A 14,086-nucleotide genomic window follows, 5' to 3' on the forward strand; every position below is an offset into this window, starting at 1 on the left:
AGAAAAATCCAGGTCCATCTTCAACCTCATCTTTTGACACTACTCTAACAAACACATTAACACTTGCGAAATCTGTATCAAATAATCTTTCCTTCGTTCATTTAAATGTTCAGAGTATTCAGTACAAACTCGATATTCTATACGCCAAACTGTCTGTCTTTGCTATTTCCCGCCTTCTCTGTAACTTTGAGTAACTCTCTCACATCTGTAGAATACTAATATAATGTTACATTCATTTTATAAACCTGAACGTAAAGACCGTACTGATGATTCTCATGGAGATGTTATCTTGTATATAAAAGATAACTTATATTATAGTCAGTGGTCACATTAGCTACAATGCCCTAGGTTCAGTTCCATATCATAACATATTATCAATCACACAGCAATTTAGCCTCGAACAATTAATTGTCTAACCAACACATTTTACTGAGAGTTCTTCATCCTTACCAGATCATATTTTCGTTTCAAATAGTAATACCGTTCTTCTCAGTGGCGTAGAAGAACATTTCCTTGAACAAGAACAGAGCTATCACACTCCTATCAATGGCCTTTTCAAATTTTGTAAACCCGAACAGAAGTATTTCGATCAACTATTCTGGTAATACGATCGCGGTGATTACGACAGTCTGCGGGTAGAACTACACAATATTGACTGGACGCTAATTTGCATATCAACAAATACGCGTCTTCTTCTTCTTCTTGTCGTTCGCATCTACACTTTCAGACCAGTAGCCTCGATGAAACTTGTGGTTTGCCTAAGATCCTCAATGCCTCCATACAGTTTCTGGTGGATTGAGGTATCTACTGGCCAAGTCGCAGCTCGCTCCTGGTCGTGCCTTTTGCATCTCTGAAGTATATGCTCCGCAGTCTGATCTTCTTCACCACATGGACAAGTTGGCGATGATGTCAGTCTGTATTTCTTGTACATGTGAGCATTGAGCTTGTTGTGCCCTGAGCGGAGCCTGACCATCATCACTTGTTCAGACCGATCAAGGAGATGAAAAGCATCTTCCTCCATCCTTGGTCTCGTTAGTGCCTTGATGATGGTGACTTTCTCCTTATAACTCACAGGTACTGTTGGTTGTTCTGACTGAGCTTCTAGCTTAGCCAGTTTGTCTGCCTCTTCATTGCCTGCAAGTCCACAATGGGATGGAATCCACTGAAGTGCTACTTTGCAGGTCATACTCAGGCTCTGCATTCTCCTGGCTAGCTGCGGAGCTTTATTGTTGATCAGAGCTTCCATGACAGACAGTGCATCTGTGAAAAAGACGACTGAGGAGCTTTCTTCTGCCGAGTCTTCAACCATTGAGACGGCCTTCATGAGTGCTTCAGTCTCTGCCTTATAGTTGCTGCAGTGTTTTCCTGTGGCTGCATGTAGTGTTTCTCTCTTGCCAGATGGGTACTGAATGAAAACTCCTGCTCCTCCATCTTTGACGGCGCATGTGGCTGATCCGTCTGTATAGACATGAGTCCATAATTCCGGAGGATAGTCTGCATTGATCATAGCAAGTGTGAGGCTCTTCCGAATGCCTTCATCCTCTTGTTTCCCGCGGTCAAGACGAGGAACAGCAAGTCTCACAGTCACTGAGGACAGATCATTCGCTAGTGGGTTTATGATGTCTTCACTACCTAAGGGAGTCGTTGGAATGCTCAGCTCAGCTCCGAATGCCTTCATCCTCTTGCTTCCCGCGGTCAAGACGAGGAACAGCAAGCCTCATAGTCACTGAGGACAGATCATTCGCTAGTGGGTTTATGATGTCTTCACTACCTAAGGGAGTCGTTGGAATGCTCAGCTCAGTTTTGAACTCTCGGTTGAGTTTCTTTGCCTCATGTACGAAGCTGCTACGTTTGAGCCGATTCTTTGTATAGCCATCTAGCTTGGCTTTCATGGGATGGTCTTGAAAAGACCTGAACTTCTCTGCTTGAAGCAGAACCTTTCATGTCTTCTGTCTTGTAACGGCTGTGTGCCTGTTAGCTTCTCCATGAAGGAGATTGGTGTAGACTTTGTAGCACCTGTCATGATCCGCAACGCTTGGTTCTGAACTTTGTCTAAAGCCTGTTGGTTAGTTTTGGCAGTAGTGGACCAGCAGTTGAGCTATACTCTAAATGGGGTCTCACTGTTCCCTGATATACTGTCTTGAGTATTTGCTCGTTTGCTCCCCACTTTGTTCCAGCAAGTTTGCGCATCATGGCAAGCTTTTTACGGGCCTTCCCTTCTGCTTGACTAATGATGGGCTTCCAGGTTAGCCGTTTGTCAAAGGTCACTCCAAGGTATTTTGCCTCGTCTGCTTCAATCAGCGAAGTATTTCCCATCTTGATTTTACCCGCCCTCTGCTTTGACGACAGGGAGAATAGTGTGGTGGACGATTTCTCTGTATTGATCGATACACGCCAATCTTCAGCCCAAAGCTGAAAGCTTGTTGGTGGTTTTTTGCATCCTGTATGTAGCTGTAGTGGCATGTTCTTCCTTACACCATAACACCAGATCGTCAGCGTAGAGAGCAGCCTTAACTCCTTTCGGTAGTTCAGACACCAGATCATTGATGGAAAGCAAGAAGAGTGTAGGGGATAAGACTCCACCTTGTGGGACACCATGACGCAACAGGAATTTCCTACAACTGGCATGTTCTAAACTGACTCTTTTGCACTCCTGTTGTGGAGGTATGACTTAATCCACCTCAGCATGTGACCTCCTACTCCAGTCCTCATCAGCTTGACGAGGAGTCCATCAGTCCAGACTTTGTCTTTCCAACACAGCTGGTTAGGCTGATTGGGCGGTAGCTTGCAGCCCTCTTTGGATCCTTCCCTTTCTTATGGATTGGGATCATGACTGCCTCTTTCCATATCTGTGGGAGCAGTCCTTTTGTCCAGCTGTAGTTGTAAATTTCCAGGAGTTTGCAAATTGCTTCAGTGCCTAGATGGGTCAGCATTTCATCTGTGACTCCATCTGGTCCAGGAGACTTCTTTGACTTCAACTGCCTAAGAGCTGTCTGTAGCTCATGCAGTTTAAGACCCTGCTTCATGCATTCTGGTGTCACTTGGCTTGTCTGCCTTTCCCTTTTTTCTCTTCGGCCTTCCCTTTGCCGTTCCCTGTTGATGGGGATGTTGGAAACATCTTTGTAATTAGAGGCAAAAGTGTTTGCCGCTTGTTTACCTGTCAACAGTTCACCATTCTCTTCCAAAGTTACTGAGCCTCTTCCTGTTTCTTCATCGTTCAGCTGTCTCGTCAATCTCCACAGCTTTTGGCCATCTCGCTCTAGGTTGAGCGAGGCTGTTTTGTTTCTCCAGCTCTTCCTCTGTGCTTCCCGTTTGTGCCTGAGGAATTTGGCCTTGGCTTGCTGTAGAGAGAGAGGTTATTTTCTTGTGAGGGATTGTTTTCTGCTTCCTCCCTGACTTCTGATAACTCTGCCTGTAGATTCTCCAACTTATCACTCCAGTAGGGCTTATAGTCCTTTCTTGCTCCCCTTGGAATGGCGCTGTAAGCAGCCTTAAGTATACTGGCGTTGAAGTCTTTGACAAACCGGTTGATGTCTCTACCTTCCACTCTGATGTCTTTACAGAGCTCATCACTCAGACTTTGGTAAAAGGTCCATCTGGCCTTCTTGTAGTTCCATCTGGGGATGTTAGATGAAGTAGAGGCTATACGGTCCATAGTGAGTTGGACTGGGCGGTGGTTGCTACCTCCTAGTTGTTCACTGACTTCCCGCTTGACATGTCCATGTATGTCATCAGTACATAAAGCAAGATCAGGGGTTGATGTTGTTCGCCAGCTTCTGGAGTAAAATGTTGGGGGATCATTTGGCTTGTTGATGAGGTTTAGCTTGTTATCATCTTGCCAGGTCTCCACTTCCTCTCCACGTTTATCCAGGTGGTCATATCCCCAGCTTTGTGAGTGATTGTTAAAGTCTCCTACAATGATGAACCTGGTTTCATCAGTTGTAACTTTGTCAAGGGACAGAGCTTTGTCACTTGGAGGGTATATGTTCACAAGTTGCAATCTGAAATCGTTCTTTCTGAGGCTCAGAACTTGGAACTCGGAGTCATCCATATGCGTGTTGGTCTGGACAGCGCTGATGTTGTTCCTGACCAATGTCATGATGCCTCCTTTTCGTCTGCCAATTCTGTCACAGCGGAAACACTGGTATCCTCTGACTTTGAAGGATTTCTCTGGCTGTAGGTGAGTTTCCTGAATGCAACAGACATTGATGTCTTTCTCGTGGAGGATATGCTCAAGTTCAGCTTTCTTGTTGAAGACACCCTCCGCATTCCAATGCAACAGCCTGAAAGGTTGATGCGGATTGGTTCTTTTCCTTGGTATGTTCCTCCTTCTTCTCTTTGCATGTTGTGGATTGAAGGAGGGACCCCCAGTAGCTGTGGGTGGACTCTGTCGAGGCTCAGAGCCCGGCACTGAATCCCCCTGGAGGGACCTCAGAGATTCAGCACCACGTTGGTGAATACCGGATGGCTGTGTAGACATAGCGATATTGCATGGTGCTGTGGTTCGTTAAGAGAGTGCCAATGGCCCAGCACCTCTGTCTTCAACTCTCTAGGTTTCTTTCAGGGTTACCTCACCCTTAGTTCCGAGTTAAAACCCTATCCTGGGAACACAGGAGCTATTTTTCCCATAGCTGGGGGTCTGTTCATAGGCATCAGGGCGTGTCCACACACCGGTGGGCCTGGCATGCCACATGTCTGGGGGCAGACCTCCTCCGAGTCCTCTGCAGTTCTGCCTGAGGCCGCAAGGTGCTCAGTTACCGTGTGGCGCCAACTCGGAGGCACTGCAAAAGGGCTTGTCTGCAGAGAGACTGTGTACTGGCAGGGAAGACTTACGCACTCGGCTCCTTTTTCACCAGAGGGCTAGCCAGCGTTGGAGGCTGTAAGCGGAAGGTGACGAGCACACAACACACAGCACACCACACTTGACGCATCAGCAGACCAATTGCCACACCAAATACGCGTCTAACTTAGCCATTGCCAAAATAATATCCCCAACAAAAATATCAAAGTAGGACCCCCTAAAGTTCCTTGGATCAATAATGAAAGAATGAAACACATACGCAAGCGTAACAGAATCTACAGAAAACAAGAAAAACAAATTCACTTTACCAATGGCAGAAATTTAGACAACTCCGCAATGAAACTGTCTTGCTGATTCCAGATGCTAAATCAAACTACTTCACAAATATTTCCAGATAAAATAAAAATAATGGCTCATTTCCTTCCAAAGATTGGTGGAATACTTTGAAATATTTCATTTCTAAATCAACCAGCAACATTATTTCCCACTTAACAATACAAATACGCATCTCACCACTTTCTCTGACTTTGAAAAAGCTAATCTTCGCAACGAGTACTTCCACAGGTCCTGACGGCATTAGCAATAGAATTTTTCTTGAAACATCTCACGTATTCACTTCTGTCCATTCCCGCTATTTTTTATTGGTTGAAGCATTATAAATTTGCAAGTTATATTGGTTTATTAAGGATGTCAAAAGTTGGCTTAGACAGCTATGCCGAAAAAAAGCATCATTGAGAACAGACTCTTAAACGATCGGATTAATCATTTTATTGCCTATTCTTATGATGTATTCTTGTATAGATAATGCATACTTGCTTTAATACAAAGTAAAATGCAAAAAATGCAAATGTGGTAAGATAAAAAACAAAACGGTGTTGTGTTCTATTTCATTTTCTTTAATATCAGCTTGAAGTCAGTTACAAGAGCATTTATCCGATATCAGGCATGGACACACAAGTTAAGGTTTTACGGTCACAGTAGAGACCTATGTTACAAAAAGCAGTTGGTGGGTGAATTATTTCTTCTAAAGGGTCTTTATGTTCGCAAGGTTCCCTGTAACCTGAAACAAAATTAAAATAATGACTTTTCCATATAATTTATCACTAGTTCTGACTTATATTCATTAACTTTAAAAACTGACAATTTGAGAAACTTTCTGTATATTTGCTGTGTATCTTGTAATAAATGTAGATATGTCTACTTTACGATCCAAGCCATGTTTGTTTAAAACCAATGCACGAATGCATGTCATATTTATGTAATCGAACTAGAGACTTTTACTTTTTGAAATCACTTATCTTCTCAATGCCTTCTTAACTGCATTCAAACATTTTCAAACAAATATAAGTCTTTTGAATGAAATCCTAACATTAATATGTTATTGAAATATTAGTTTAACTTAGTTATTTGCATTGTCTTATTATTTTTCCAGGTTTGACTTGAAATGATATTTGTAATGCACAATTTTAAGTACAGTGAATAAGGAGTTGTGTTTTTAATACAAACTCTGTCAGAGCACAGTTATAATTTAGTATATTGCAACATTTAAGCTACACCCGACTCTAAATTATGCCTTATAGCTGGGTTTAAGAGAATGATTAAATAATATTCCCATATACGTGTAAAGTAAAAAAGAAGAATAAGAAATATTTTACCTATGTAAGTAAAACAGGCAAGACAGCATCCACAGTAGCCACCACCCATGCGGATATGTCCGGTACAGTTATCCGGATCTACCGGATCACAATGTACTGTCTCGCAATGTGGAAATTGACAGATGAGTCCGGTTGTTACAACGGCAAAGGAGACTAACACAGGAACAATTGTATGCAAATGTTTATCCATTATGAATCCACGTATATTTCACAATTGTTTTCTATTTTACAGCCAAAGGTTAAATCTTGTACTATCAGATAAGACTTGAAGTAGGCCAGTACACGTACATGTGTATGACTGAATAACAGTAGTATTGCTTTCTACAAATATATTTGTCAATATACTAAATATAATAATTTTGTATAAATAGTTTAATGGTAAAGAATTACTCAGTGTACAAACAATATCGGGAGCGTAATGTTGTCTCTGTTTTTGGCAGTGCTGGAAACATTTTGATATACATGTATAAATACTGTAACAATAAATACATACAACTGCTGTTGAACATGGGGATTTATACCAAATCTAAGCTGTTTGTACCGCTTGATCAACTTGAAAGTCTGAGTATCTATAAATAGGTTTGAAACAACAGGCATTTTATGATGTTACAGCTTACTTTAGCAATACAAATGTACTTTACACGACCACCTTAACCAGTTAACCTCAAGAATTTCAGATCACAGAGATATGAACAGACTCAGTGTGTCCCAAATAATTGTCTACATTATCAAAGTCAGTTGCAGCAACCGTAAGAAATATATAAGAGAAATCACTGAAATGATGTAAAAAAAAAAACAACAACAAAAAAACTGGATTAGCTAGTTCATTGCTGGACTATGGCAGACCAAGGGATCGTTAGCTCGAACCCTAACAATGCATGCCAACATAAGCAAGGTCCAAGTTCCTATCAGAAGTGTTAAGGAGCCTCCCTACGTATAACTGATGAAAAACAAACTGAATATTTTACTATGGCGGTGAACGTTAAGCAGGACAAATATCAGACTCTGTTTGTTCAAGAGCTTGTGTACACAAGATTGCCGTCTAATACTATTAATATATCATCTACGAACGTATAAAGGTCCAATTAAATCAGCATGCGTTGGAAGTGGTTTTATTTTTACATTGTCGATTATGAAAGAATTGTTCTGTGAATGTGTAAATATGAGAAACAATTATTGTCAGAATAATTTGTATGTTTGATATTTTGATAACGTAACACATTAAGCACAGATAGTGCTTGATTCCCTTTTCATGTAATCATTGCTATTATTTTTGTTGAATTGCTGTAATTAATAGAATTTGGGTCATTTGTGGCTGATTTGGGTTCATTGTATGCATAGCTGGGTCCCAGCATCACACATTAAGTCATATACAAAAGTTAATGGGAACCAGATTTTTGATAGAGCAAGTACTCGTTGTAAAACGCTGTGTTTAAATTTGGACCAATCAGAAACAAGTTCTAAAAATAGCACGTCTGCTGGGGTATAAATAGGTAGATGGATGACAGACGCTCATTCGGTATCCAGCGGTCGAAGAAGACACATCGAGGATTCAACTAATAATTTATCCCAATACCTTGAGAAGGAGACTATTGCAGTTACCCTGTCAGGGCGGATAAATTATTAAAAAGAAGACTTTGGAAGTTTTTAGACTAAAGAAGAGTAGCAGAATTTCGATAAGGTTTTGAGCTATAGGGCCAGCGCATAGGAGTTTTACCTTAAAGGTATTTGAATGCTATAGACGATAGCATATATAGGCTGAGCATCGGGAAGCTGAGACAGAGACCCAGAGTTTGGTAATCTACTGAGATAATAGGAGAGTTCCAGCTTATAGACGGTTCGGCATTATTGGCGAAGTACAGCCAAGGCATCGGGGATATACCTATATGGAAGTTGAATGCTACATATGATAGCATATAGGCGCTGAGCATCCAGGAGTCAGGGCATTCATATAGAGTTGAGAGGACAGGGGCCGAGCATCTATGCGATAGGACTCGTATGTTGTTGATTCAAAGACATTGTCTGACAGGAACTTCAACAAAAAGACCAGTCAAGTATAGAGTCTCCAGCCTATAGGAGTTTGAGCTAATTGAAAATTGTTAGTTTGAAACATTTAGTGATTTGCCTGATTTGCCTAGCTCATAATTAAAATCATTTACGAATCATTGGTACACGAATCATTTAGGCAAGGTAGCCAGAGGAAAATTCTTTATATGAGATATTTGGTCTCACCAGCTCTAAGTTTTTTACAAAGGACATTCTACATCGTCTGTCAGCTAGTCTAAGACATAGTCACCTTAGCGATTGGACCCAAACCATTGTTCAAGATACTAAAGGCGTAGGCACTTCCCTGGGTCATATAACTCGTATCCTGACAATTATACATGGGTGACAATGAGCAATTCCCAACAGTTATCCATTAAATCTAGAGAAGCGATAATAAAAATACAAGATGAAATGCCTCATATCGTATGAAAAGTCGATGCCATATTGAGACACAAAAATGTACAATAATAGGTTTGAAAGCATTATCATTAAAGTTCCTACTGATCCCATATATTTTCGTGTAAAATCAAATCTAATAATTGATTAGTTTTATCAACCTCTTTAGGCTCTTATTTTAAACCTAATCGGACTCCGGTCACAATGAGACCGTTTTTTTTAATGAAACAAAACTCTAGAATCGTGTTGGAGGTAAAACAAAGAGAGTTTCACTGCTGGATCACTGGATCAAATTGTTTCCGCGTTGCTGAGAACTCACTATATTTTCTGAAATGTTGGCGTGACTATACGGTCCAACAATAAAGATAATACATCTTACAAATTTTATTAAATAAAGGGTGCAAAGAAAGTTCGTTCCGGTTAACAAAGGTCCGTACTATTTACTTAAAAACTACCTATGATTGTGTTTTGGGTTTTACTGTTTGATGAGGTAATATGAATGTACAACATTCGATGCAAAATTACCCTTTTTCAAAGATATTTGGACGAAATGGTATTTTTTCACAACATTTTATAGGGGACTTAAACGCACACTTACATTGCGATATTATTAGACCTTATTTATTCCGTTTTACATAATAGTAGTTGAAGTTGCATTGTACAGGTAATAACACAAAGTCGGACAAATAATGTTGTGTTGGTGTTGGGTTTAATTAAAGAAGATATACTTGTTTATTTTCAAAAGTTGATTTTTTTGTAGGATTCAGGGGAAAAGCTCCATAGAGTCTCGCACCATCAAATATAGAGAATCGTAGCGACTAACTGTAGTGGGGTCTATCACAAAACATGCACTGTTTGCATTGTATTCCCTTATGCTTAATTTCTAAGAAATTGTATCTATATCTTATTAAAATAAATATTACGTTTCCGAAATTTATAAACCTACATCCCCTTAGTTAAAGGGGTGTGTAAGATCAAGTTTAAGGAATATTTTAAGTTTAGTAATGTATTCCTTTAAAAGTTCGGACGATTTATGGAAACATAACAAGATACAATTATTATTCAATATTTGATTGTTGATTCAGTAAGTAACTTCTTCTGGATCAGTCTCAATTTACGCAATCAACTTTAATCAACTTCACAGGAACATAAAGAGTATTTGACACCCCATGTCAGCTCACTTGGCTTCTAAACATTTGTCTTACGGAATCGAAGGACTATGGAATGTGTGGTAAATGAACTGAGTACACCCTTCAAGGGATCTGAATCTATGACTGATTGGTCCTTAATTTTTTCAAAGTCGGACGCCCATAGGATAAATGAACATGTCCATTATTTCTAGTTAAAAGGTCAAGTTTAAGTCGTGTTATTGGTACTGTTTAGTTTCTCAACATGACCATTACTCCCGCTTTCATAGCCTTGGGTATTGTATAATCACCCCTTGGATATGGTACCTGCTTTTTAATTTTGTCTTTTGACAGTTCCTGTGATATGCAGGCTCCATAACCTCAGATCCCCTTCCTAAATTCCAGTTTGTTTAGTTCTGCCCATTGTTTTCTCGTTTGGGGCAAACCCATTATTTTATCTGGGGACCAAACGCCGCTCTTCATGGAATTACACGTCTGAACACGTGTATCATTGAAGGTTCCATGTTCACCGCCGTTTGAATACAGCTGCGATGTCTCTAAATTGCTTTTTGTACTTTTAGCATGTGTAAATGTTGAGTTCTACTCAACCCGGGGCTAGAGGGCGTGGACGGTAGCATGCATTTCCACTACCGTCCATGAACAGGCTCAATCAAACATTTTCGTTTTTGTCGTGTTGAGCGACCTGTGAAGTTTCCACTTTTTTCTATTTTAGTACTTAATATATCTCTTCATATCAATGAATCGACAGTAAACCTGTAATTTCTACTTGTAAATCAAGATTTTGTTTGTCAGTATGGTCGAGAAGGGATTTAGACTTTACAGTTCATATCTCTTTATATCAATGCAAGCTTGCTATATACTTACATACTGTACAATTAACTCGAAAATCAGGAGTTCGTAGAAAAAAACTTTATTGTGACCTTGTTACATGTCGGAAATAGGATTACAATTCTTTTTGTTTAGAAAAGGGACAATGGAGACATGCTTCTTTCTGAAAAATAGAGAAATCGAATACACATGTACCACAAAGACGGAATAGAGCACCAAATTTCATGTTAGTTGTAAACTTTGGCATAATTTAAGTGAAAGTATAACATAACGACAGCTGGTCAATACCATTACCAACATTACAACGAAGCTATGTTAAGTCAATTTTCCAGACATGAAGAAAACATCTCATACATTGTACACCAGATGCTCTTTTGTTAAGTCCAAAGCCTATCAGTCATAAAAAAAAACACAATAAATGGAAAAATCCTCAATACAAGAATGGTTAGACGTCAAATTGATTATGCATTTTTTTTCTCTTTTATACTTTGCCATCAGATTCCGGTGTATAACTTTGAATTTAGTTTATGGTACTTAATTATCTTTTTCAGTTGATTCGGAAAAATAAAAAATGTGAAGTCCGATGTTGTATAAACGAGTCAGTCATTATGTCGTTCGTTTGCAAGTGAAAACTGTCAGGATTGTACAATTTAAGTTATTTTTAATTGTAAAAGAACTACGATATGGGATATAAAGGCATTACAAAAATACACAAAACTCATGTCTGATCTCTATTCGTCTGTCAACATAATGCTCTCACACAGCTTACCCACAAAAGGCAAATAGCTTGTGCGCGGAGCCTGGCAAAACTTGGACATGAGCGATTTTTGTTTGAATAATAGAAACAGTACTTGAGAAAAGCTAGACACGTAAGACAATTCTCAAGAGTTCAAAATATATAAAAAGTAAACAGAACGGAGGTATAGAAATACGATGGACTGAAGTCATTTATCCCAAACTTCATACTGGGTAGAAAAAGAATACAATAATTTTACATAAATTGTGGTTCTTTAAGGTCCTGATTTAAAAAAAAAGCACGAGACATTGACAAAAGTCCCATCAGTGCCACTTTCTCCATGCACGACTGTAACATTAAACACACTGTCAAACAAAAACGGTAATTTGCTAGCAAAACAATTCCATTGGCGTTCAATTAAAACGGTAAACAATCGCTTGTAATTATAGAAAAAGCAAATATTAAAGCTTGCAAGCGGAGATAATTGTCGCAGCACGAATTGTTAAACTGTTTCCATGAATTATTTATAAGTTCTGTTTTGTAGTAATTTCATTAAGTTGGGAAATATTCCGTTGATTTAAAGCTTTTAAGGAATCTGGTGTATGATTTACCCAACACTAAATACTAGAGAAATGTTACAGTGCCCTTACTTTAGTTGAACGCTCATCTGCTCTTTGCCGTTGACGTCTGCATGCGTCGGGATATAGTCTTTTCTTTTTATAAGAATTCCCCTGAGGAACTTGATATTTAATGTGATGAGTGACATGCAATGAACAGGTTCCATAACTATATATTGCATTGTAATCAAATTATGCGCCTTTTTCGACTTAGCTATTTTTTGTATGCCAGCTTGCATCTAATCAAATAACCATTAATGGGTAAGAATTGAAGCTTCACAAGCTATGATCTAACATGCAATGCACAGGTTCTTTATCTTGTCTTACAGTTATGGCCCTTTATTGACATAGAATTTTTTGTATGTAAGCTGATATCTAAGTAAACACTAGAGGGCGGATCTTAGTACCCACTAATTAGTACCCACTAGTGGGTGGATCTCAGTACACGCTAGTTGAATCTCCAGGTTTTTGTTCAATTTGATGATTTGACTCGCAATACACAAGTTCTATCACTAACTTTTTCAGTTTTACAAAACTAAGCTTTTATCTGAGTTACTTCTTGCGTAAACGGATAGAAACCACACATACTTATCCACTGTGATGACAGGCACTGTACCGCGTAAGTACTATAAATCCAAGTTATTTTTTTTAAGATATGCCCCTTTTTCTAACTTTGCAATTCTTGTGTAACCTGTACATTGCATGTTAGGTAATCACTGAGAATATTTCCATCATTATTGCTTTTGGCATGTAAATCAGATGTTTACAAAATATAGCAATAAAATCATATCAAGACCGATTCAACATGTCATTCTGTATCAAGAAATCATTGGTCTAATCTATTCCCACAAGTAACTGCTAAGAAACAAGCTTACATACTAAAACTTAACAAACATTACTAAGTTAGAAAAGGGGACATAACTTAAAAAAAAGTACAAAAGAAAACAAAAAAAAAAAAAAAAAAAAAAAAAAAACTTGGATTTAAAGTACTTACACGGTGCAGTGCGTGTCAATAAAGTGGATAAGTATTACTGTTTTAGTGACATAGCTTTCGAAAATTTGAAAGTTGCCGCTCTCCGACGGTTCTTGTTAAATCTCGACTGTTGCAATTCATTGTTCAATGTCACATTTTCTTTGAGAATAGGTCCAACTTTATGTGTAACCGTCCTGGACAGCTTGATATTTGCGTTTACCTCTACGAAGACCATGTTAGAATTTTTTTTCAAAAAAGTAGAAAAAAAACTGTTTTTGTATGTGGTGCTCACTTAAAACGATTTGTACATTGCTGGTTTGCCAATATTTATGCTAAATCACATTCCATCACCAAGAGAGACATTATGAAATATGCAAATGTAATATATAAATGATGTAACCCGTGTAAATGAAGGCATGAACTTCCTACCGAAGAAGCCTTTACTAACCGCCATACTTCATCATTATCAAAACAACTGATAGAGGCACTTTAGTATTAAATCCCTGCTGGTGTCTTATGATAATTCCAATTAAAGGATCTATAAAATAGAAAATTTTGTTCAATTTAAACAATAAATTTCATTAAAAGAACATCAAAATACGCGTCGTTAGAAGCGAACAAATGTTTTCCCGATGTCGAGATTTGAGATGAATTTACGATGCAGTTTAATACGAAATAAAAGCAGGATCGAAAATTGGGATTCCTCTACATTTAGTCGGCACATTTACACAAAGTCTGTGCTTTCCTATTTCAGTATTTTAATTCGTCAGTATAAAGATTCAATATCGTTTCAGGATGCATATAAGGAGTTCTGTCTTCTGCGACCAGTCTGTCTTTGGTAAATATGTAAAGGCGAAATGTATTCAAATGAAAAGAAGTTTTCATT

The 14,086-nt window shown here is 38.7% G+C and overlaps 1 long non-coding RNA gene across 1 annotated transcript; it reads right to left on the minus strand.

Moving 5' to 3' along the window:
* Positions 1-5,676: 5,676 nt before the first annotated feature.
* On the minus strand, positions 5,677-6,706 carry LOC123560173 (uncharacterized). The gene is made up of 2 exons (XR_006688112.2): positions 6,457-6,706; positions 5,677-5,861 (listed from the first exon to the last, which is right to left on the minus strand). It is a non-coding gene; the product is annotated as an uncharacterized LOC123560173 (long non-coding RNA).
* Between the last annotated feature and the right edge of the window lie 7,380 nt (positions 6,707-14,086).

This window comes from Mercenaria mercenaria, chromosome 10 (genome assembly GCF_021730395.1).
Source record: "Mercenaria mercenaria strain notata chromosome 10, MADL_Memer_1, whole genome shotgun sequence".
Classification (NCBI taxonomy): Eukaryota; Metazoa; Mollusca; class Bivalvia; order Venerida; family Veneridae; genus Mercenaria; species Mercenaria mercenaria.